Source organism: Callithrix jacchus, chromosome 5 (genome assembly GCF_049354715.1).
Source record: "Callithrix jacchus isolate 240 chromosome 5, calJac240_pri, whole genome shotgun sequence".
Taxonomy (NCBI): Eukaryota; Metazoa; Chordata; class Mammalia; order Primates; family Cebidae; genus Callithrix; species Callithrix jacchus.
Window position 1 is genome coordinate 65,390,899 of NC_133506.1, and position 24,561 is coordinate 65,415,459.

Consider the following 24,561-nt stretch of genomic DNA (forward strand, 5'->3'; position numbering starts at 1 on the left):
GAAACCACAGGTGGGAGCATTTTCTTTACTCCAGATGTACCAAAATCTATAGCAATGCTACTCTAAGTATGGTCCCTGGACCACTGGCATCACCTGGGAACTCATTAGAAATGCAGATTCCCAGGTGCTAGCCAGACTCTCCAGGAATAAGCACAGGAATCTGTGTGCTAATGAGCTGTACAGGTGATTCTGCTGCACAGTGAGGTCTGAGAACCATGGGGCTAAAGAGACCCAGGACTAGGGCTGGGTGGGAGAAGAGGGGAGAAATGGGGATTCACTCCTCCTCCGGCCCCTCTGCACACATACACACACACACACACACACGCACACGTGCATGCACACCCGCATGCGCACACATACACACACACCCTAGCCTAAGAGCTGACCTTGGGACACAGGCTGCCTGTCGTGCATCTGCAGGTAAAACTGAATTTAGTCCATGTGGGCTGGGACGGTGGAGAGGCAGCTAAACAGAGCGTGTCACCATGGCAATGTGGCTGCGACAAGTTTGCTGTGCTCATACACTCCCCACTTTCCATCTGGCCCTCACTGGTGACCAGGCAGTGCTGGTCACCATCACCAGGCAGACGGTTTGGCATGAGATCAGCCCTCAAAGCAATGGCTGCACAACAGGGCCAGCTGGGCAGAGCCTGGGGAATCCCCGGGCGAGAGACTCCAGTGTCCCGGAAAAGCCCTGGCTGCACCCAGGAGGGGACAAAGGGGCTGGGAGACCTGTATGAAAAGCTGAAGAGGGCCGGGCTGAGTATTCAAAGTCCCCAACTTTACAACTGTTTTCTCCTCTAGAACCTGCTCTGAAGCCGCTGAGTCAGCCCAACCCCCCCTCCCCGTCCCACGTAAATGGCCAAAGCACCCCACTGCCAATTCCAGAGAACACTTCTGCACATTTTCCCAGCCCAAATCCTGCCAGAGAAGCCACAGTTCCAACCCCACATCTTCCTCACGACAGAAACCCACTATCCCTACAGAGCCCGGCCCTCCAGCTTTGTAGGGGCCCAGACCCCCATCCTGCCTGGCTCCCCCTGGCCCATGGGACAGAACCAGGCTGAGAACACTTCCCAGGCAAGCCCCATAGGCCCATGTGTACCCTGCCCGCCCTTGCTGTTGACTACCCCTCCAAATGGCCAGCTAAGGAGCGAGATAAGGGGTCCGGGGACCACCTGGCTTGGCAGAAGCTCCATTCAGCGCCATTAACCTGAACCTGGCAATCCGTCTCCTGCTCTCCCATCTGCCTTCCTCCTCCTTTCTTCCCGGACCTTGCTGATGTAAGCTTTGCCAGCTGGAGGGAGGGCCTCGTGCCTGATCCAGACTGTAACTGGCTCAAGACACTAGCAGGGCCGAGACAGCACATAGGTCACATAGGTGTGTGCTCACACTGACACTCACACATGCAGAGGAAGGCACCAGCTCCTGCACCCTCTCAGCTAGAGCCACCAGCCTCCTCTGTCCATGCAAGACCCTGGACGTTGCCACTGTGGGGTCCAGCCTGGCTGCTCTGCCAGACCCCTACCTGCCTGTGCGCATGACAGAGCTGGGTCCAGCACAGCCTCACCTCGTTGTGCCACTTGGCCCTCTCCCCAGCAGCCACAGCTCCTCCTCCGTGGTCCTGGCCCTGGAGAGCCATGACAGGGTAAAGGAAGAATGATCAAACAGGATGGCATCCCCCTTGGGTCACCTTGGGCCCATGGTGAGCATGAGGTCAGCTCCACTATGAGGCTGAGGCCCAGCAAGGAAAAGCACGCAGGGAGGGGAAGTAAAGCAAGCCCCCCTCCAGAATCAATAGGGCCACTCTCAGCTTAGCAGAGGAGACGGCTCGCAGGCACCTTGATGGACCGCAGCCCTGGCTCTCCAGGCACACAGTCTAGAGGAGGGCAGATCTGGTTTAACCTCACCAGTCACTGGATGCTCTAGAAGCAGGAAGGACTCTCAAGTTGGAGCACAAGGCAGCTTCTGACCAGAAGGATCTCCCGAACGATGCCTGGGAGCTTCAAAGGCGCTAGAGCAGACATGATCATCAGTGGTGACCAGCCTCATGTAGGCTCCAACGCTGTGTCCGAAATGCCAGAGGGGGTGCCACGGTGGGCAGGATGCATGACTGCCACCCTCAAAAACATCAGAACTGGGCCTGTCGCAGTGGCTCACACCTGTAATCCCAGCACTTTGGGAGGCCAAGGCGGGTGGATCACTTGAGGTCAGGAGTTTGAGACCAGCCTGGCCAACATGGCAAAACCCCATCTCTACTAAAAATACAAAAATTAGCCAGGCATGGTGGCGCATGCCTGTAATTCCAGCTACTTGGGAGGCTGAGACAGGAGAATCGCTTGATCCCAGGGTACAGAGGTTGCAGTGAGCCAAGATCACACCACTGCACTCCAGCCTGGGCAACAGAGCAAGACACCATCTCAAAAAAATAAAATAAATAAATTTAAAACATCAGAACTACACACAGGCTCTCAGTCACAAGGTAGGATCTACCCTGCCTTGGTGTACAGATGGCTTCAAGTAGCATCTATAGGGGACAAGGGCCACACTATACCATTCTCACTCTTGACCCCAGCCCTCCCTCTAGTTGAAGAGCTAACTGCCTGTTATGGATTGTACTGTGTCCCCCAAAAAAGATATACTGAAGTTCTAACCCCCAGTACCTGTGAATATAACCTTATTGAAAATTGGATCATTATAGATATAATCAAGTTAAGATGAGGTCACTAGGATGGTCCTTAATTCAATAGGACCAGTATCTTTGTAAGAAGGGAAGGTAGGCCAGGCGCAGTGGCTCCCGCCTGTAATCCCAGCACTTTTGGGAGGCTGAGGTGGGCAGATCACCTGAATTTTGAGACCAGCCTGGCCAACATGGTAAAATCCTGTCTCTACTAAATATATAAAAATTACCTGGGCGTGTTGGTGGGTGCCTGTAATCCCAGCTACTCGAGAGGCTGAGGCAGGAGAATCGCCTGAACCTGGGAGGCAGAGGTTGCAGTGAGCCGAGATCATGCCACTGCACTACAGCTTGGGTCTCAAAAAAAGAGAAAAAAAGAAGGGAAGGCAACAATATGAAGACACACACAGTGAGAATGCCCATGACATTGGAGGCAGACACAGGAGTGATTCGGCTGCAAGCCAATACATGCTGAGGCCTGCCGACCCCACCAGAGCTTAGAGGAGGCGAGGAAGGATTCCTCCCTAGAGTGTTCAGAGGGAGCATGGCCCCGCCGTCACCTTGATTTTGGACTTCTGGCCTCCAGAGCTGAAATAATAAATGTCTGTGACTTTAAGCCATCTGTGGTCCTTGGTAACAGCCACCCTGAGAAGCAAATGCAGTGCCCAAGCCCCACATTCCAGCCTTGGCCTAGAGAGCCAAAAACAAGGAAGATGAACTAAGTCCTGCTTCTGCCTCGCCACCCCTGCTCTGATCAGCTGTGCTCAGCCTTGTCCTGCCTCAGGACAATGACATTTACACATGAGCCACCCTCCCAAGGATGGCCAGGCACAGCCCAGCCCAGCCACCAGCTGGCACCAAGATAAGATAGAGTAAGTGACGTGGTGCTTGATGCAATTCTATCCCTTTCTCTCCCACTCGGGCAAACATATCACACACGAGGAGGTAAAAGTGATGTGATTCTATCAAGCGACAACCTTGAATGTGCTCCAATGATAAGCAAAAGGTAAATCCTTAGCCCAGATGACAACTTCCTTGTGGCCCACAGGGATCTGTCTTGCCACCTGTCATGGCACTGAGATTGAAAACTGTACCCCTCAAGCAACCCAGCCCCACACCCACATGCACCTCTAAGGACGAGGGGTCCCAGACCCACACAGGAACCCACAAGGGCCCATGAGAGGAGGGGTCAGAGAGCAAGACAGCTTGGAAAGCAGAGAAGGGAAAAAGACGCCGGAGGAACATGACATACGCAGTTGAAAGAGAGGTGGGTAAGGGCAGGCTGGAGGGCCAGGTCAGCCTCTGCCACCTGGGGGGAGTCCTGGAGGCACTGCCCGTTCTCACATGGTGCTGAAGTTCCCTGTTATGGGATTCTTTCCCTAGAAGCACGGGAGATTCTGGAGCAGATGGGAGGGCTCAGGGAGACCAGGAAGCATCCTAGCCAGCTTTGATCAAATGCAAATCTCAAGAGGAAATAGTCAAAGAGGCTTGAGTGGAAGCTGAGAAGTCAAGGGCATGGTTCACCCAGACAGAACTAGACTGACCCCAGGGGGAGCCCCTGTGACAGCACCCAGGCCTGCAGGGTCCTCGCCTTCACTCTCAGAGGGCTCTGCCCCAGACCACCTTGAGGTCACTGCAGCCGCCACGTCACACACGGCTGTGGAAAATACCCCACACCTGGAATCAAGTGATTCCTGGGTTCCAGTTTGGCTCTGCCTGCTACCCAGCTGTGAGGTCCTGGTTAAGTTACCTCGCTGTGTATTGTTTCCTTCATCTGCAAAGATAGGAGTAATAATGTACTGAGGAATTAATAACAGCTGGAGCCGGATGAGGTGGCTCACGACTGTAATCCCAGCACCCTGGAAGGCAGAGGCGGGTGGATCACCTGAGGTCAGGAGTTCAAGACCAGCCTGGCCAACGTGATGAAACCTCGTCTCTACCAAAAATACAAAAAATTAGAGGGGCGTGCTGGCAGGTGCCTGTAATCCCAGCTACTCAGGAGGCTGAGGCAGGAGAATCGCTTGAACCCGGGACGGTTCCAGTGAGCTGAGGTTGCACCACTGCACTCCAGCCTGGGCAAGAAGAGTAAAAGAAACTCCATCTCAAAAAAATTATTTAAGAAATTTAAAAAATAACAGCTTTGAAATAAAACATGAAGGCCTATATAAGTGTAGACCATGGTGATGATGATGATGCTGATGATTCTAACTCATAAAATGTGGATCTGGTCTCCAAGCGGACACACAGAAGCAGGGGTCCAGGGCTGTTTAACTGCCTTGGAAAACATTTCTGGCATCTCAAATGAGCACCAGTTCTAGCCTGGGGATCTATTCCCAGGATCATAACCATCGGTTAATAATCAACCACAGGAAAAACACCCACCTAGCAGCAGATGGCTCCAGGGCCAGGTCTGAGGCCCCCCCCACGAAGGGTTCTCCCCTTTCCTGCAACCTCCCCAGGCCCACTCCCAGTCACCCACCCACATTCAGCTACGCTTTCTCTTGCTTTCCAAATAGCCAAGCTAGAGGAATACAGACAGTTGGGCATGGCAAAGAGCTTCTCGGGAAAACCAAACCAAAAGGAACAAGAAAGATGACTCACAATGGCCAAACGGGGGAACAGTGTAAGAGTCCACCCGCCAACCAACGAATAAATAGAATTCGGTTGCTCCGCACCGTGGAATATTGTTCGCCCATAAAAAGAAATCAAGTAAAAATAATTCATTTTCAGAAATCAAAATAAACAAGGATAGCACGTGACTCTAAGGACAACAGAGAGAAAAGGAATGGGATGCTGATGCACGCAGCAGCATGGTGCACCTGGAAAGCATGATGCCGAGTACAAGCAGCCAGGCACCAAAGGCCACACATGTGTGATTCCACTCCCATGAAATGCATACACCAGGTGGAGAAAGTAGAAAACTTCCTTTTGAAAGTTCCCTTTCTTGTTAAAAAATAAATCATAAGTGTGCTAATAATATCCTATGTCGCTGTTAGACACGCCATGCTCACAGGCACGTGTACATTCTATGTCCCTGTACTTTCACCAAGATACTGCTTTTGCCTGTTGAGAAAAGTTTTAAGTTGTGAGCCAATCGGGTTTTAGTTTAGATTGTGAGGTCTGGCTGCAGCCAACGGCGATCAGACACAGCAGTAAGGATGACCCCAAATGCATAAGGGATAAATTTGTGGATTTTCCTTTGTTCACTGTACGCTCGTGGCACAATGGCTAGTGAGGTTACCCTTCCTACATTCCAGGAAGTAAAAACTGTGTTGCTAAAAATCCTTTGTCTCAATGCTAATTTTTCTTTGCAGCACTGGGCATCAATTTCCAACAACAGGCAAATCCACAGACAGAATGGTGATGAGTGGTTGCCAGGGGCTGCAGGGAGAGGGCAATGGGATGCAATTGCTAATCAATACTCCAGCACCACTCCAGATTTGATACATGGTCAGGTTATCTCACCCCTCCGTGTCTCAGCTTCCTCACCTGTAAAACGGCGTAACTACTACCTATCTCGCTGGGTGTTATGAATAAGGCCCAGAAAGCAGTGCCTGGTACATAGCAAAAACACAATAGCTGTCGCCTTGTCTGGGTGGTGGTTGCTGAGAAGGCTCATGTCAACTGGACGGATGGGCATGGAGGAGGAGGGGCCAAGGCAGAAACTGATCAGGATGGGCACAGAGGAGGAGGGGCCAAGGAAGAAACTGATCAGGAGTGGACAGGGCCAGGGACACCTTCAGATCTGGGCACTCGCCATTCCACATACTATGGCTGCTAAGCTGGGAGGCAGGGACATGCAAGCTCAGCCACTTTGTGGGACCCACCAGGCCCTGGGTATATGCACATGGCTCGATTCCAAGCCCCAAGGAGACAGATATGGAGATGAGGACACCGATGACCCTCACGCCTGTGCTGGGGCCAGTGTAGAAGGGAGAAAGGGCATGAGCCCAGCAGACCTGGCAGAGTGGGGGAGGGAAGATGGCACTGGGTTCAGGAACCAAAGGCTCCAATAGGTGGAGTGAGTGGGTGGCTTGAGAAGGAGCGGGTGTTGCGCACCTGTTCACACCTGGCAAGGCTGACCTTGGGGCCACAGCCCAACCCAGCACATGCTCTAAGAGGATCTCAGAAATTTGAAGCACTGACTCTAGACCCCAGATGGCCAGGCAAGGTGGCTCATGACCGTTATCCCAACACTTTGGGAGGCCAAGGTAGGAGGATTGCTTGAGCCCATGAGTTCAAGACCAGCCTGCACAACATAGTGAAACCCCATCTCTATAAAAAATTTTAGTTAGCTAGGTGCATGCCTATAGTCCAGATGCAGAATTAAGTGTCTTGAGGTCCCAGGGAAGAGAGGGCTGGCTGTTCAGGAGGCTAAGATGGGAGGATCACTTGAGACTAGGAGATCAAGGCTACAGTGAGCCATGATGACGTCACTGCACTCCAGCATGGATGACAGAGCAGGACCGTGTCTCGAAAAGACTCTGCAGAAAATGCAAAATGGCAATCCCCACCCCTAATTCAATCCCAGGGTTCACAGACACAGAGAGCAGCCACTGTGGGAGAGAGCATCAGATGCCATCCAACAGCCTCACCATGCGGACAAGCACACAGGATTGCCAAGGAGTGCCCACATCCCGCAGCAGCCTCTCTTCTCCTCTCCTCTCCAAGGAAGAGGCCCCTTTTCCAATCACCTCAGGCCAGGTTTGCAGGAAGTGAGCAGCAAGACTCCAGGAGGGGCCAGGCATGGTGACTGAGGCCTGTAATCCCAGCACTTTGGGAGGCCAAGGCGGGCGGATCACCTGAGGCCAGGAGTTTGAGACCAGCCTGACCAACATAGTGAAAACCCCATCTCTACTAAAAAGACAAAAATTGGCCAGGCACAGTGGTTCACACTTGTAATCCCAGCACTTTGGGAGGCTGAGGCAGGTGGATCACAAGGTCAAGAGATCGAGACTATCCTGGCTAACATACTGAAATCCCATCTCTATTAAAAATACAACAATTAGCTGGGCACGGTGGTGGGTGCCTGTAATCCCAGCTACTTGGGAAGCTGAGGCAGGAGAATCACTTGAACCCGGGAGTCAGAGGTTGCAGTGAGCCGAGATTGTGCCATTGTACTCCAGCTAGGGTAAATAGAGCAAGACTCCATCTCAAAAAAAAAAAAAAAAAAAAAAAAAAGACAAAAATTAAGGCTGGGCGCAGTGGCAGTGGCTCATGCCTGTAATCCCAGCACTTTGGGAGGTCAAGGCAGGCAGATCACCTGAGGCCAGGAGTTCGAGACCAGCCTGACCAATGTGGTGAAACTGCATCTCTACTACAAATATAAAAATTAGCCAGATGTGGTGGCAGGCGCCTGTGATCCCAGCTACTCAGGAGACTGAGGCAAGAGAATCGCTTGAACCCAGGATGCAGAGGTTGCAGTGAGCCGAGATCACGCCACTGCACTCTAGCCTCGGTAACAGAGCAAGACTCAAAAAAATAAAATAAAATAAAATAAAAATAAAAATAAAAATTAGCCAGAAATTGCTTGAACCTGGGAGGCAGAGACTGCAGTGAACTGAGATCACACCACTGCACTCCAAACCTGGGCCACACAGCGAGATTCCATCTCAAAAAAAAATAAGTCTCCAGGAGGAAGGTGTCAGGAAGTACAAATGGCTTATGGACACCTATTTATAAAGCGCCAGGGCCCTCAAGGGAGGGAACAGAAGCTGGAGGGGATCAAAGGGGGCTCCAGGTCCCCTACAAGGAGCAGCTGGAGAGCAGGAGGCCCAGGCTGTGCAGGAGCTGTGCGGGCTGGAGTCTCTGCCGCAGGCCACACCCTGCACAGGACGATGAGGCTGCATGTGGGCACAATGGGAGGCCTGGGCCAGACTCTGTGGCTGCAGCTTCAGAAGACACTCCAGCTGTTCTCTGGGTACACTGGATGAGGACAGCACTGTTCTTCCCTAGGGGACCTGAAGTACTAAACTGTGCCAGGGCTATGAGAAAGGGCAGGAGCCAGGAACAGGATGCAATGGGCAGACCACCTGGAGAACCTCTGCAGCCTCTCCGCAGGCCTCCCATTGTGAGGTCTGGGCCTCATCCTCATGCACCAATCTCAGTGTGATGGAGCGATCTACTCACATGGGCAAATCCTCACACTAGGAACAAGTCTTTCCAGATAGGCAGCTTTCAGAACTGATGCAGGCTTTATGATTTACACCTAAGCCTGCATATTCCGAGTTCTGTGTGAGCCTCAGGTCACAGAGTCAGATGATGCGAGAGCCGGACCTCCGCCCTGAGCTCTCAGACTCCCATTCCTGTGCTCCTTCCCACTGCAATGAGAAAGCCAGCTCTGCCTGGCCCAAGTGCCACAGCAGGGAGCGAGGAGAGGACACTGGACAACGTCTTCCTGTGTGTTTTAAGCTTGAGCTCTCAGGGATCCAGGGTGGTGTCTCAGCGTGGGAGGCGACGTCTGCGCAATTCACAAGCCTCTGAGAAAATGATCCCGGCAGGAGACGAAAATGCAAAAACCATCCTGCAGGCCCGGCACACCCACATGGGAGACCCGGGTGCCAAACATGAATTGTGGGGTTGTGGGTTAAAATGAGATGCAGAATCAAGTGCCATGAGGTCACAGAGAGGAGAGGGCCGGCTCTCCCTGGGACACCAGCTATGGGATCTCACAGAAGGCAATGGCTGATCTAGGCCTAGAGAATAAGCCAGCACTGACCTGCCAGAGAAACGGTGAAGGGGAGGCACAGAGGCAGGACATGGAGGATGGTGACCAGCATGATGGAGAGACCACTGGTGTCACTGATGCCACCCAGGAGACACATCGCATCACTTGAGGGCACAGAGCAGGCCCACAAAGGGACTGGCAGGCTGGTCATGGGGGCTCATGCCTGTAATCCCAGCACTGTGGGAGGCTGAGGCGGGCAGATCACCTGAGGTGGGCAGATCACCTGAGTTTGGCCAATATGGCGAAACCCCATCTATACTAAAAATACAAAAAATTAGCCAGGCATGGCGATGTGTGCCTGTAATCCCAGCTACATGGCAGGCTGAGCCAGGAGAATCACTTGAACCTGGGAAGCAGAGATTGCAGTAAACTGAGATTGTGCCACTGCACTCCAGCCTGGGTGACAGAGCAACATTCTATCAAAAAAAGCAGGGAGGGGAGGGCAAATGCCAGCAAACAGACCTCAAGGGTGAGGGTATGGCATGAAGTGATCCACAAACACTATCTCATTTAATGCCACAATCCATTGAAGGAAATATTATTAACCCCCTTGCTCTGTTTCCAGGCGCCAGGCTGCAGTGCAGTGGCATGATCTTGGCTCACTGCAACCTCTACTGCCTCCCAGGTTCAAGCAATTCTCCTGTCTCTGCCTCCCAAGTAGCTGGGATTACAGGCATGCGCCACCATGCCCAGCTAATTTTAGTATTTTTAGTAGAGATGGGATGTCACCATTTTGGTCAGGTTGGTCTTGAACTCCTGACCTTGTGATCCACCCACCTCGGCCTCCCAAAGTGCTGGGATTACAGGCGTAAGCCACCGTGCAAGGCCTATTAACCCCTTTTGCAGATGGAGACAATGAGGCTCAGAGAGGTGAAGCTGCCAAAGGCCATGATGCTGGAGAGTGGCAGAGCGAGGCTTGGATGCAGGCCTGCCTCCAGGATCTATGGCCTGAACCACGGTGCTACGCTGCCTCTGAGGAAGAGAAGGAGCCCCCTGGAGAGGAGCTCCCCCCGCCCATGGCTTCCCAGAGTGGGCACAAACATTCCTGCTGGCCCCTGAGGGCATCTGGAGTGGTCTTCACCATAACAGTCATTACTGAGCTTCGACAGAGACCCTCTTTGTGGCAGGCCACCCTGATTTTCCTTTTACGGTAGTGCGTAAGGTGCCTTCTGAAACAAGTCCATTGAAGCTTCAACACTTGAGCCAGTTACAGGAGAACACTACGTGCCCGAGACAGGTGACACAAACACACAGGAAACAGTGCCAGCGCTGTACGGACAGTGAGGCTGGGGGCAAAGGGAGGAAGCCAAGATGCCCGAGGTGGGGTGCCCATGACCTGCAGGGCTTTGCTGGAGGACTGACTCTGTGAGCAGCAGAGAGAGAACAGCGTGCTGGAAAGGAGAGGTCTCGGGAAGAATGAAATGGGGCCAAGGGGCACTGCACTCCACTGCACTCACAGCCACAGAAATGACACAAAAGAGTCGGATTCATAAAGCATTCTGGAGGCAAAACTAAGAGGACATGGCAACAGAAAGGAAAGGAGGGGCCAAGAGCCAAACACACCAAGAGACCGGTGTTTCAGAAAACAGGATGAGGAGGAGAGTCGGCTTTTCGAGGGGCAGATGATAAGGTGCTCTTTCTGGATACACAGTGAGTCAGGGGCCCCTGGGACACCAAAATGGGTTCAGAACAGAACTGAAACCTAAGCAGAGCGTGGGTGTAACAAGAACAGATGTGGAGACTGAGGCCAGGGGAGGAGTGGAGGCCCTCAGGGACAGCATGTAGGACTTAGGGGTTTTTGTGTTGGTTTTTTTTTTTTTTTTTTTAGACAGAGTCTTGCTCTGTCACCCAGGCTGCCATGCAGTGGGCACGATCTTGGCTCACTGCAACCTCTGCCTCTCAGGTTCAAGTGATTCTCCTGCCTCAGCCTCCCAGGTAGCTGGGATTACAGGCACCCACCACCATGCCCAGCTAATTTTTGTATTTTTAGTAGAGACGGGGTTTCACCATGTTGGCCAGGCTGGTGTCAAACTCCTGACCTCAGGTGATCCACCTGCCTCAGCCTCCCAAAGTGCTAAGATTGCAGGCGTGGGCCACAACTGACCTGGTACAATTTTTTTTAACTTAATACAGGGTTTCGCCATGTTGGCCAGGCTGGTCTCAAATGATCCACCTTGACCTCAGATGATCCACCTGAGGATCCACCTCGGCCTCTCAAAGTGCTGGGATTACAGTCATGAGCCACTGTGCCCAGCTGGGTTTTGTAAAGCAAAAATGAACAGGAGCCCTCCAAGGGGCAGGAAAGAAGAGGTGAGAGAGGAGAGCCTGCTGGGATGGGCTGGAAGTAGGGAGAGCCCTGGGAAGATCCCATGCCAAGGAGGGGGTGGCAGGCAAAGTACCCCTCACACCGGAGGCTCCCCTTCCCCTGAGCTAAAGAAATCACCAAGCCAGGTGCCTGCACATCCAGCTCTTCAGATGCACTACATCACTCAGAAACTGCTGACCCAGCAGCTCCCCACCCATGGTCAGCAGCTCTGCCTGGCAATACCCAGCCTCAGTGGAGGGAGCTACATCACGGTCAGAGCAAAGGCAGCCAGCGCCCAAGGTCACAGCCTCAGGCAGCTTCAGAACCCACTCACAAAACCTGAGAGTCACAAGGTGTGGGATATCAGCACTTTCCCAGCCAGTAAGTACTCTTAACCTGGACAGTGAGGACAGGAGCGTTCATCTTATGATTCATTCAGTGTAGATATATAACTTTTATCACAATAAGAAATCATTTTTAAGAAGTGATGAGTAGGTACTCTCACTTCCTTTAGGAGATATAAATATAGACACTCTGAAGCCTGTTGAGACTTCCAGGATGTACGTGTCAGACTGACCACATGCATTTACCATCCCACTTCTTCTGAAACTCCTTAAAATAACAGTAAGGGGACCTGGTGCAGTGGCTCACGCCTTTAATCGCAGCACTTTGGGAGGCTGAGGCAGGCAGATCACCTGAGATCAGGAGTTCTAGACCATCCTGCCCAACAGGATGAAACCCTGTCTCTAATTAAAAAAAAAAAAATACAAAAATTAGCCAGGTGTGGTGGCGGGTACCTGTAATCCCAGCTACGTGGGAGCCTGAGGCAGGAGAATCACTTGAACCCAGGAGGCAGAGGTAGCAGTGAGCCAAGATCACACCACAGCACTCCAGCCTGGGCGACAAGAGCAAGACTCCATCTCTAAATAAACAAATTTTTTAAAAAAATAACAATAAGAGTGGGAAAAAGTGTGAACTGAAAGGACAAACATAATGGAAGAGGAAAGCTTAGTCACGTGATCTCACAAGAGATCACGGGTGTTTAGAAGATGGACGACAGATAGGAGATGATCAGCATGCTTTGTGGAGTAATGGAAGCTCCAGGCCACATGTCCACACAGGAGGACACAACAGAAAAAAACGAGTGTTTCGCACTGCAGAACCCCAGGAAGGCCACAGGTCCTGCACCTGTGATACAGAACCAAAAACTTGTTGTGGGGGGAGGTGTTGATACCTGAGATGCTGAGCCTTCATCCCCATTCCTCCCCCACCAAACAGATGATCCCCTTACCCTCACCACACAAGTTATTGAAAAATCCTCAAGAAAAGATCTCATCTGGGTTCCTCCAATGGAAAGGGCAACCTGCTACCAAACCACCACTGCCCTGCATGGAAGTCCCGCAGCACCAAGCCAGCCCACCCACATGGAGACCCAGCCCACTTCCGGGCATCTGACTCTTAAGTACGGAAGAAAACCAAAGATGCCCAAACATCTGAGGAAGCCTCCAACAGAAACCTGTGAAGAATCAAAGGTAACTCAAAAAAAAAAAAAACCTATAAATTAATATCCTCAGAAAGACAAGATTCTGTATCCATGATATAAGAAGAGAATGTGGCTGGGCCCAGTAGCTCATGCCCGTAGTCCCAGCACTTTGGGAGGCCAAGGCAGGTGGATCACCTGAAGTCAGGAGTTCAAGAGCAGCCTGGCCAATATGGTGAAACCCCATCTTTACTAAAAATACAAAAATTAGTCGGGCGGGGTGGCAGGTGCCTGTAATCCCAGCTACTTGGGAGGCTGAGGCAGGAGAATTGCTTGAACCAGGGAAGCAGAGGTTGCAGAGAGCCGAGATCACGCCATTACACTCCAGCCCAGGCGACAGAGCAAAACTCAGTCTCAAAAAAAAAAGGAGAATGTTGAAACAATCAGGGGACAAGAAAGAGGTCTTAGACATTAGAAATATGATGAAAAGACTTAAGTTGAAGATATCTCCAAAAGAATAGAAAAACATAAAGATACAGAAAACAAAAGAGGAAAGAGAAAAAAGATCATATATCTGACCAAGGAAGTTCCCAGAAAGAAAAAGGGGAGGGGAGCTGGTAGCTAGTGTCCAAAGCTGGCATCTCTTCGCCCTGATGGTTTTGTGTGGTCCCCTTCCCTTGAATCTGGGCTGGCCCTGTGACTCGGTTTTGACCAAGAGAATGAGACAGATGTAACATCACTTAGCTTTCAGGGATGAGTCACCAGAGCTCTTGCAGCTTGCATCTCAACCTCTAGGAAATTTGCTCCAGAGAAAGCAAGCCAGCATGTGAAAGATCTGACCGAGACTGTCCGTGCTGTGGCTGGGGACATGGAGTGGCAGCATGGAGAGAGACGCTCAGATGTTCTAAACATCCCAGTGAAGAAACCATGAAGAAACCATCTTGGACATCTCAGCCCCAGCAGACGTTTTGAGAACACAGCCAAGTTCCCGGACACATGGCTCCAGCTGACCATCACAGTCATCTCCAGCCATCTGAGCCATCCAAGACGAGGTCCCAGCCACCATGAAAGCAGAGACAAGCCCTCCACCTCCAATGTGCTCTAGCTGAATTCCTCACCCACAGAACCTGAGCATAATAAAGTGGCTGTTGTTTAACCACAACAGAAACAAATCAGCAGGGAAATAGTACAAGAACATCTGCCAAATCTGAAGGTCCTGAGTCTCTCGGTCCACCAAGTACCTAGCATAGTACACGATCCATCCCAAACACTGTCAGAAAATTTCAGAACACTTGGGCAAATGAAAAATTCTCAGGACTCCAGAGAGAAAATATAAATATATACCATATGCAGAGAAATACGTATCTGGGCTGGGCTTGGTGGCTCAGCACTTTGGGAGCCAAGGCGGGCAGATCATCTGAGGTCAGGAATTTGAGACCAGCCTGGCTAACATGGTGAAACCCCATCTCTACTAAAAATACAAAAATTAGCCAAGTGTGGTGGTGTACACTTGTAATCCCAACTACTTGGGAGCCTGAGGCAGGAGAATTGCTTGAACCCAGGAGATGGAGGTTGCAGTGAGCCGAGATCGTGCCATTACACTCCAGCCTGGGAGACAAGAGCAAAACTCCATCTCAAAAAGAAAGAAATATGAATCTGCATATCATCAAACTTTTTTTCAACAGCAACTCCGGAATCTAGCAGGCAATAATGTAATAACTTTCAAAATTCTCAAAGAAAATTCTTTTCAACCTAAAATTTTAAACCCAAGCAAACTATCAACCAATAAAGACATTCTGAAATATGCAAGAGCTCAGAGAAATTCACTCCCTTGCACTCTTTCTTGAGAGGCTGCTATGAAAAAAACAACAACAGCTCACTAGAGGATAGGGGGCTCTGGAAGTAAGGTCTCCTGGTGGAAAGAACAGAATTGATAGGCTATCTAATGGGTGCACGCTTGGTGGAGATGGGGAGGGCGGGTAGAGAGGGGCTATCTATTAAAGTAATTGTGGTAGGAAAAATAAAAATAAATAGGCCAGCTACAGTGGTTCTCACCCATAATCACAGTACCTTGGGAGGCCAAGGCTGGAGGATTGCTTGAGCTCAGGAGTTTGAGAACAACCTGGGCAATATAGTGAAACCATGTCTTTCCAAAAAATTAGTCAGGCATGGTGGCAAGCACCTGCGGTCCCAGCTATTTGGGAGGCTGAGGTGGGAGGATCGCTTGAAACTAGGAGGTCAAGACTGTAGTGAGCCGTGATTGTGTCACTGTACTCCAGTCAGGGTGACAGAGTGAGACCCTGTCTCAAAAATTTAAAAAAAAAAAGAAAGGTCCATAGAAAACAATGCTAATGGCAGAAACAGCAGTTAATCATTAACTCCAGGAAACATGAAAAATTATACAAGAAAGAAAATGTAATTACGGTACCCTATGACTTAGCAATAAATAATATTTACACAGTCATAAAAAGTAAATATTGACTGTTGAACTGGATCAAAAACCGGTGCTACTGGCAGGATGTGCTGTGTAATAAGGGGTCCCACGTGTTCGCTGAATTTCTGGTTAAGCCCAAGGAGAGAAGGAGCCCCATCTCACAGTACCCTAAAACAGGGATGTGTTAAACCAGCCATGCTAAGAAATCCCCTAGCAGCCTGTAGGCACTGGGGGTTCCCCATCACAGAGCCACCTGGCCTCCCAGCTAAGCCACTGCTCCACTCCACTCTAAGACTGTGTCTTAAGCCTTAACTCTTCCAAATAAGATTAATTGGTGACATAATGGATTAGGAGCTTCCATCATTGGTTCAAACTAAATAACAGTTTCAGTGGGGACAGAGCACAGCATTTCAGGGTAAATCTGCCTGGTCTATTCAGTTACTATAATCACGTTATTCTCTATCTATGAAAGTCTCACTCATTAGAAAGACAAATGCATGGAGCTGTTTTCCAGCACTGAGACAGGGCACCTGGCCCATCCTCCTTCCTCCCCTTTCTTGCTTGTGACTGTGGTACATTACTGGAAGATGAGTAAGCAGAACAAGGGGTTCCACCCGAGGCCATGCAACCAAGCATAGGTGACTTGGCCCCAAAGGACCAGGCCTGTGATCTCATCACAACAACATGCTCTAACCCAACCTACATAACCTAGCAGGCCAAGCACAGTGGCTCACGCCTGTAATCCCAGCACTTTGGGAGGCCAAGGTGGGTGGATCACTTGAGGTCAAGAGTTTGAGACCAGCCTGGCCAACATGGGGAAACCCCATCTCTACTAAAAAAAAAAAAAAAAAAAAAAAAAATTAGCCAGGTGTGGTGTAGTCCAAGCTACTCTGGAGGCTCTGGAGGCTGAGGCAGGATAATCACTTAAACCCAGGAGGCAGAGGTTGCAGTGAGCTGAGATTGTGCCACTGTACTCCAGCCTGGGCAACAGACAACAGAGCAAGACTTCATCTCAAAAAAAAAAAAAAAAAAATAGTGCAGATCAATCAGCCTCCTGACTCCTCCCTTTCTCTGTCACATTAGAAAAGGAAAGACAAGATACCTGAAGAGCTCCAGGGCCAGTATTTCATGACTAGAAAATTCAGAAAGAGGGCTCAGATGCCCGGAGCTCCACTAGGTAATCAAGATCGCCACATGATGAGCAGAAACTCACTCCCCCAGCCAAGCCTACCTCTGACCCAAAGAGAACAGAGGCCTCGGGCTGGGTTCTAAAATGCACCCTGACCACATGCTTGCCCCAGCACAGGCCTGGCACTGAATGAACTGAAAAGTGTGTAACACACAGGGAACTCAGAAATCCCAAGACGTAAGGACTCAGCTGAGGCGGCACCAGGCTGATCGCCACTGCAATTTGGTCCATTGATGCTTTGACTGACTTCATCTCCCTACTCAAGAGCCTGAAACACTATTTGTGGGAATATAAGTTAACACAGCCACTACGGAAAACGGCATGGAGGGTCCTCAAAACACTAGAAACACTAGATTATAGGCGCAGTGGCTCCTATCTGTAATCCTAGCACTTTGGGAGGCCAAGGCAGGCAGATCACGAGGCCAGGAATTCGAGACCAGCCTGGCTAACATGGTGAAACCCCATCTCTCCTAAAACTACAAAACTTAGCCAGGCAGGCTGGCGGGCACCTGTAAGCCCAGCTATTCGGGAGGCTGAGGCAGGAGAATTGCTTGAAACCAGAAGGTGGAGACTGCAGTGAGCCAAGATCACCCCACTTCACTCCAGCCTGGGTAAAAGAGCGAAACTCCATCTCAAACAAAAAAGAAAAAATATACTAGAAACAGAACTACCGCATGACCCAGTGATCCCACTGCAAATATATATCCAAGGGAAAGGAAAGCTGTCTGTTTAAGAGCTATCTGCACTCCCATGCTTACCACAGCACTGCTCACAACAGCCGAGGTATGGGATGAACCTAGGGTCTATCAATGGATGAATGTATAAAGAAAAGGTGGTATCTATCACAGTGCTATTCAGCCATAAAAAAAGAACAAAATCGGCTGGGTGCCATGGCTCATGCCTGTCATCCCAGCACTTTGGGAGGCCAAGGTGGGCAGATCATGAGGTCAGGAGTTCAAGACCAGCCTGGCAAACATGGTGAAACCCCGTCTCTACTAAAAATATAAAAAATTAGCCGGGCATGGTGGCATACACCTGTAATCCCAGCTACTTGGGAGTCTGAGGCAGGAGAATCTCTTGAACCCAGGAGGCGCAGATTGCAGTGAGCAGAGATTGCACCCTTGCACTCTAGCCTGGGCAACAAAGCAAGACTCTGTCTCAAAAAAAAAAAAAAGATAAAATCCTGTCATTCGTGGCAACATGGAATGAAATTATGTGAAATGAAATAAGCCAGGCACACAAAGACACATCCTGCATGTTCTCATTCAAACATAGAAGCTACAAGAGTTGATCTCATAGACGCAGAACACAGAAGAGTGGTCAGCAGAGGCTGAGAAAGGTAGGAAAGAGAGGGGTTAGAGAGAGGTTGGCAGGGATACAAAATTACCGACAGGAGGAATCATTTCTAGTATTCTGTAGCACTGTAGGGTGACCAAAATTAACAATTTATTGTATGTTTTCAAATAGCCAGAAGAGCAGTTCCCAATACAAAGAAATTATCAACGTTTGAGGTGACAGATATCCTAATTATCTTGATTTAATCATTACACATTGTACATATATATATCAAAATATCACACTGTACCCCCCCAAAATAGGTATAATTATTATGTGTCAACTAAAAATCATGATCATGATAAAAGCAAAATGTTATAAAAATCTGAGGCAGAGTTAACCACTTCCCCACCCATTTGGTCTGTTACCAAGCTCCTTTATTCCCTGCACAGTGGCTCACACTTGCAATCCCAGTACTTTGGCAGACCGAGGCAGGATGATCACCTGAGGTCAGGGGTTCAAAACCAGCCTGGCCAACATGGTGAAACCCCTTCTCTACTCAAAATACAAAAATTAGCCAGCCTAGTGGTATGCACCTATAGTCACAAGTACTTGGGAGGCTGAGGCTGGAGAACTGTCTGAACCCAGGAGGTAGAGGCAGTGAGCAGAGTGCAGGCAATGCCACTGCACTCCAGCCTGGACAACAGAGCAAGACTCCACCTCAAAAAAAAGTTGGGGGGGCAGGCACGGTGGCTCATACCTGCAATCCCAGCACTTTGGGAAGCCTAGGCAAGCAGATCACCTGAGGTCAGGAGTTCGAGACCAGTCTTGCTAACATGGAGAAACCCAATTTCTACTAAAAATACAAAAACTGAGCTGGGCATGGTGGTGCACACCTGTAATCCCAGGTACCAGGGAGGCTGAGGCAGGAGAATTGCTTGAACCCAGGAGGCAGGGGTTGTAGTGAGCTGAGATTGTGCCATTGCACTCCAGCTTGGGCAACAAGAGTGAAACTCCATCTCAAAAAAAAAAAGTATTATTCATCATCAGCCGAGTGCAGTGGCTCACGCCTGTAACAGTAACACTTTGGGATGCCAAGGCAGGCAGAACCCTTGAGGCCAGGAATTCAAGACCAGCCTGGCCAATATGGGGAAACCTCATCTCTAATAAAAATACAAAAATTAGCTGGGCATGGTGGTGCGTGCCTGTAGTCCCAGCTAATCGGGAGGCTGAGACAGGAGAATCGCTCCGACCCAGGAGGCGGAGTGCAGCAGCAATGCACTCCAGCCCAGGGCCACAGATGGAGATTCCCAAAGTACAGGGATTATAGGTGTGAGCCACCGACCCCAGTCCCTTTAATCTTTTCAACACCCCTATGGGGTAGATACAGAATTATTCTCCTATTGTATGAATGAAGAAAGTGAGGCTCAGAGAGTTTAAGTGATTTCTGGAAGATCCTGCAGCAAGTAAGTGGCAGAGCTGGGAGTCTAAGGGGCCCTGGGGGGCAATCTCGGGATGACGCCTCTACTGTGCTGCTGGTTTAGAGGCTTCAGCCTCTGCCCCACTCCCCTACCCCAGCAGCTCTGGTATGCTAAGCCACTAGGCTCATCCATCAAGCCCTCTACTGGAGAATGGGTCATTGGAGGGCCGTGCAAACACCCTCCTAGATAAACCTGAGGCCCGCAAGCAATGCTGCGTGGGAAAGTGCCGAGACCGGCATTACGTTTTTCTAAGAGGAAGTTAGTTTTTCTTCACTAAATGTCTAGAGAAATATCCTGTTCCAAACCAATAACCAATAACCCATTCTTGGATTGTTACAAAGGGCACCACTGAGTAAGAGACTGTTATTCTGCTTTCTGATTTTTAAATTTTTATTGTAAATATAAATACCTATGGCCGGGCACGGTGGCTCATGCCTGTAACCTCAGCGCTTTGAGAGTCCACAGCAGGTAGATCACCTGAGGTCAGGAGTTTGAGACCAGCCTGGCCAACATGCTAAAATCCCGTCTCTAGTAAAAATACAAAAATTAGCTGGGCGTGGTAGCAGGCACCTGTAATCTCAGCTACTCAGGAAGCTGTGGCAGGAGAATCATTTGAACCTGGGAGCTGGAGGTTGCAGTGAGCTGAGATCATGCCACTATACTCTAGCCTGGGGGACAGAGCAAGATTCCATCTCACAAACAAACAAAAATATATATAGATAGATATGAAACTACATATTCGCTGGGGAAAAAAATTCAGAGTCCAGGGGCATCTAGTAAAGTAGACAGGTGTGGGGGAAAGACCCTGTCACATCTGCCTTCTGCTCTTCTGATGTGACATGTCAACCCAGAGCAGGAGGCCCCTGGGGGCAGATCTGGCACCTGCCACAGGGAATCAGGTCTGAGAAAAGGCCAGCATTTAGGTCTTCCTGCCGAATCATTTCCAGCGGCCTGGTCACCTAAGTGACAAGATGATGCATCAATGTCAATGATGCTGGAAGGGTCTATCCACAGACACAGCCATATTATCCCCAGGAGGCATGAGGCTGGCGTTGTCAGGCAGCTGGAGCCACTGAGAATTAAGGAGCCCTCTTCAGGATCTCTGTCCCTACTTCCCAGATCCACTCCCTGCCCTAGTTTGCTCAACCAAATGGTGACAGGAAGGGGCCACTCCTAGGTCAGCCAGAAAATCATCACCCAAGTGAACAGGCGCTGCTTCAGCCCCTAGACTCAGCACTCAGGCATGTGGTGGGATGTGAGGAACTGCCAAAGGGAGAGAATGCAGAGGTTCTTCCTGCTGGATAGGCTGGCCATAGCTTCCAGACTTGGAGGGGCAGCCAGGCCTCACCACTGCTGACCTCCAACGTACTCCAAGCCCACTGGTCTAGCCCTGAACACCTCCTGGCTCCTGTGGACACTCAGGGACTATGTGCTGAATGCACTGAGACGCTCAGAGGAGCTGTTGGATCAGTGCCCCGTGAGAAAGCCTGTCAAGAACCTTCCAGCCAGATCTGCCAAGAAATGTGTCCATCTGCAGGCTGGGCTGTAACGGCCCCGAGGGCAGGGATTGTCCTGACCATCTCCATGGAGCCCACAGGGTCCAGGGGAGCATTCCTACCCTGTAAGCCCTCAGAAAATAGCTGTTCATACAAAGACTTTATATTTGTGTCAAAATTTGCTGTGATGCTTATGATCCCTTCCTCTGCCAAGCACAACTTTGTGCAGATGATCAGGACAAGGGGTGATGTTTTCACCTTATACACAGATGAGTCGGCTGAGGCTTGGGTGGGGCTGAATGACTTGCTAACGAGAACACAGCTAGTCAGGGGAAGAACAGAATTCAAATGCAAGAACTCTAGGCAGGGTGCGGTGGCTCACACCTATAATCCCAGCACTTTGGGAGGCCGAGACAGGTAAATCACTTGAGGTCAGAAGTTCAAGACCAGCCTGGCCCACATGGTGAAACTCCTTTTCTTTCTTTTGAGACAGAGTCTTGCTCTGTCACCAGGCTGGAATGCAGTGGCACAATCTCGGCTCACTGCAACCTCCACCTCCCGGTTTCAAGCGATCCTCCTGCCTCAGCCTCCAGAGTAGCTGGGACTACAGGCACATGCCACCACGCCCAGCTAATTTTTGTATTTTTAGTAGGATGGGGTTGGCCAGGATGGTCTGGATCTCTTGACTTTGTGATCCGCCCGCCTGAGCCTCCCAAAGTGCTAGATTACAGGCATGAGCCATTAATGGAGTAAAACTCCATTTCTACTAAAAATACAAATATTACCCAGGCATAGTGGTGCACTTACGTGATCCCAGCTAACCGGGGGCTAGGGTAGGAGAATCACTTGAACCCGGGAGGCGGAGGCTGCAGTGAGCTGAGATCGCGCCTCTGCACTTCAGCCTGGATGACGAGTGAAATTCCATCTCAAGAATAAAAAAACTCAAGAACTCTGACTCCAAGAGCTGTGTCTGACCTGTCTTGTCATTCACATACAGAGTAAAGGAGTGAAAGGATGAATGAAAGGACCACTGTGGCTCCCTCTGCACCCCCACAGCAAGCACTCTCTCACCCTGTGCCCCATGCGTCCCCCACACCTCCAACAGTGCTAACAAGAGATTCCTGACTGGCCCAGAAAGGACACACCTGCTCTCCCTACAGGGAAACAAGGTGGAAGTGGAGGCCGACAGGAGCCTATAGTTAACACCTGCATGGGTAACGAGAGGGGCCTCAAAGGTTGGTTTGCTCAAAGCAGGTTACTCAAAGGTTTGCTAAAGTCTCCTAGGCCCCCGTCTGGGCTTTCTGGGTCCCTGGATCAGAAGGTGAGCAGGGAGCAGAGAGAAAGGGCCATACACCTGCCTATCTAGGTCACAGCCTTGGAGGCCCAGCTGGCGAGGCCCCAGGCCACAAGGCAGCCGCCCTGGGATTCTCTGCCAATCGTCCTGCGGCCATCAGGAATGGGGCTGACTCATGCCCAGGGCTCCAAAGCCGACTCCCAAGGGAGGCAACAGCTCTGTCCTGCTCTAGGCTACAGACAGAAGGGACCAGCAAAAATTTTTAAAGTGTGTTTGTTTTACAGATTAACAGAAAACAGGTAAGAAAAAAAAGAAGGAGAAGAGAAAATGAGGGAGAGAGAGAGAAAAGACAGAAGGGCGGAGAGAGAAGTTTTGGGAAGCTTTTAGATCAAAGGCACCTCCCTCTCCATCAAGGCCAAAATCCATCAGTTAAAAGGCAGCCGGCTGAGGAAGGCACTGAAGGCAGGGCAGGGCAGCACGTGGAGTGAAGACGGAGGAACAGAACCGCAGAGGCTGTGCGAGGCCTTTCCTGGCCCTCAGAATCTGGAGAGAAATGCCGAGCCTAAAGGAGCGTCCCTGGCTAGGATGCCAACCTTCAAACAGGAAGTGCTTTCACACCAGCCCTGGGGAGCCCAGAAAAGGCTTCGCTGCCCCTCAGAGCTGACAGCATAGCCCTTGATGCCCCCCCAGCCGCCGCCAGAAAACCCTTCACTCCAGCTCCCGAGCACCGCCCACCTGGTCTTCCAGGGGCTTTGGGGCTTGAACACAGAGAAGATGGAGGTCGTCTCCGGAAGCTGCTCTCTTGCCCACCCCACCTTCACATAACCCCCACCAAGGCGACCTTGCAGCCTCCCTCAGAAGAGGCACTGCCCAAGACCAAGACTGTCAGGGAGCCCTCAGGGGAGGGGCCTTCAGTAATAGCACAAAGAACTTCACACTTCCCATTTCTTCTTAGGGATGTGGCATTTGTTCCTTGAGTATCTGTAAGGCACCCACAGTGTGCCAAGCACAGTGCTAGCCACTGGGGACGTGACATCAATTAGTCACTTTGAGTCCCTACTTCCCTCTCACCCATGGCCTCCAGGGTATCACCAAGTCCTTGCCACCTCCCTAACTGTTCCATCTCTCCACCCCAAAGCAACATCTCACCTAGATGACGGGACCCGCATCCCAGCCCAGCTCCACCCACTGCACCCCACCAACACAATCTCCAGGAAGGAGACACAGTGACCATGCTGAAACGAAAAGCAGATCAACCAGCCTGGCCAACGTGGTGAAACCCCGTCTCTATTAATATGCGACAATTAGCTGGGTGTGGTGGCGGGCACCTGAAATCCCAGCTACTCGGGAGGCTGAGGCAGGAGAATCGCTTGAACTTGGGAGGCAGAGGTTGCAGTGAGCCGAGAACGCACCACTGCACTCCAGCCTGGGCAACAGAGACTCCATCTCAAAATTTAAAAAGAAAAACAAAAAGGCCGGGTATGGGGCTCACGCCTGTAATCCCAGCACTTTGTAAGGCCAAGGCAGGTGGATCATGAGGTCAGGATATCGAGACCATCCTGGCTAACATGGTGAAACCCCATCTCTACTAAAAATACAAAAAAATTAGTCAGGTATGGTGGCACACACCTGTAGTCTGAGCTACTCTGGAGGCTGAGGCAGGAGGATCACTTGAACCCGGGAGGTGGAGGTTAAAGTGAGCTGAGATCGCACCACTGCACTCCAGCCTGGCAACAGAGAGAGACTCAGTCTCAAAAAATTAAAATTAAAAGAAAAAAGCAGATCACACCCACTAGGATGATCATCACCTGGAGAAAAGATGAAACAGCTAATAGCAAAGGTTATCGAGAATGCAGAGAAATTGTAGCCCATTGTAGAAAAGTGTGGAGGCTCCTCAAAAAGTTAAACATAGAATTACCTATGACCCAGCAATTCCATTCCAAACAAAACATGTACACAAATGTTCACAGCAACATTATTCACAACAATCAAAGGTGAAAAACCCAGATGTCCATGAATGGGCGGATAAACAAAATGTGGCACATCAATGCAAAGGAAGGTTATTCAGCCCTGAAGAGGAATGAAGTACTATTACTGACACGCTGCAGCATGGATGAGCGCCAGCTAGTAGAAGAAGCCACAGACACCACTTATTGTGTGATTCCATTTACATGGTAAGCATCCCAAATCCAAACACCCGAAA

At 50.5% G+C, this 24,561-nt stretch overlaps 1 protein-coding gene across 50 annotated transcripts in view; it reads right to left on the reverse strand.

Moving 5' to 3' along the window:
- RAP1GAP2 (RAP1 GTPase activating protein 2) overlaps window positions 1-24,561 on the reverse strand; it is a 239,486-nt gene that overhangs the window by 129,428 nt on the left and 85,497 nt on the right. The gene's annotated exons all lie outside the window — the stretch shown is intronic.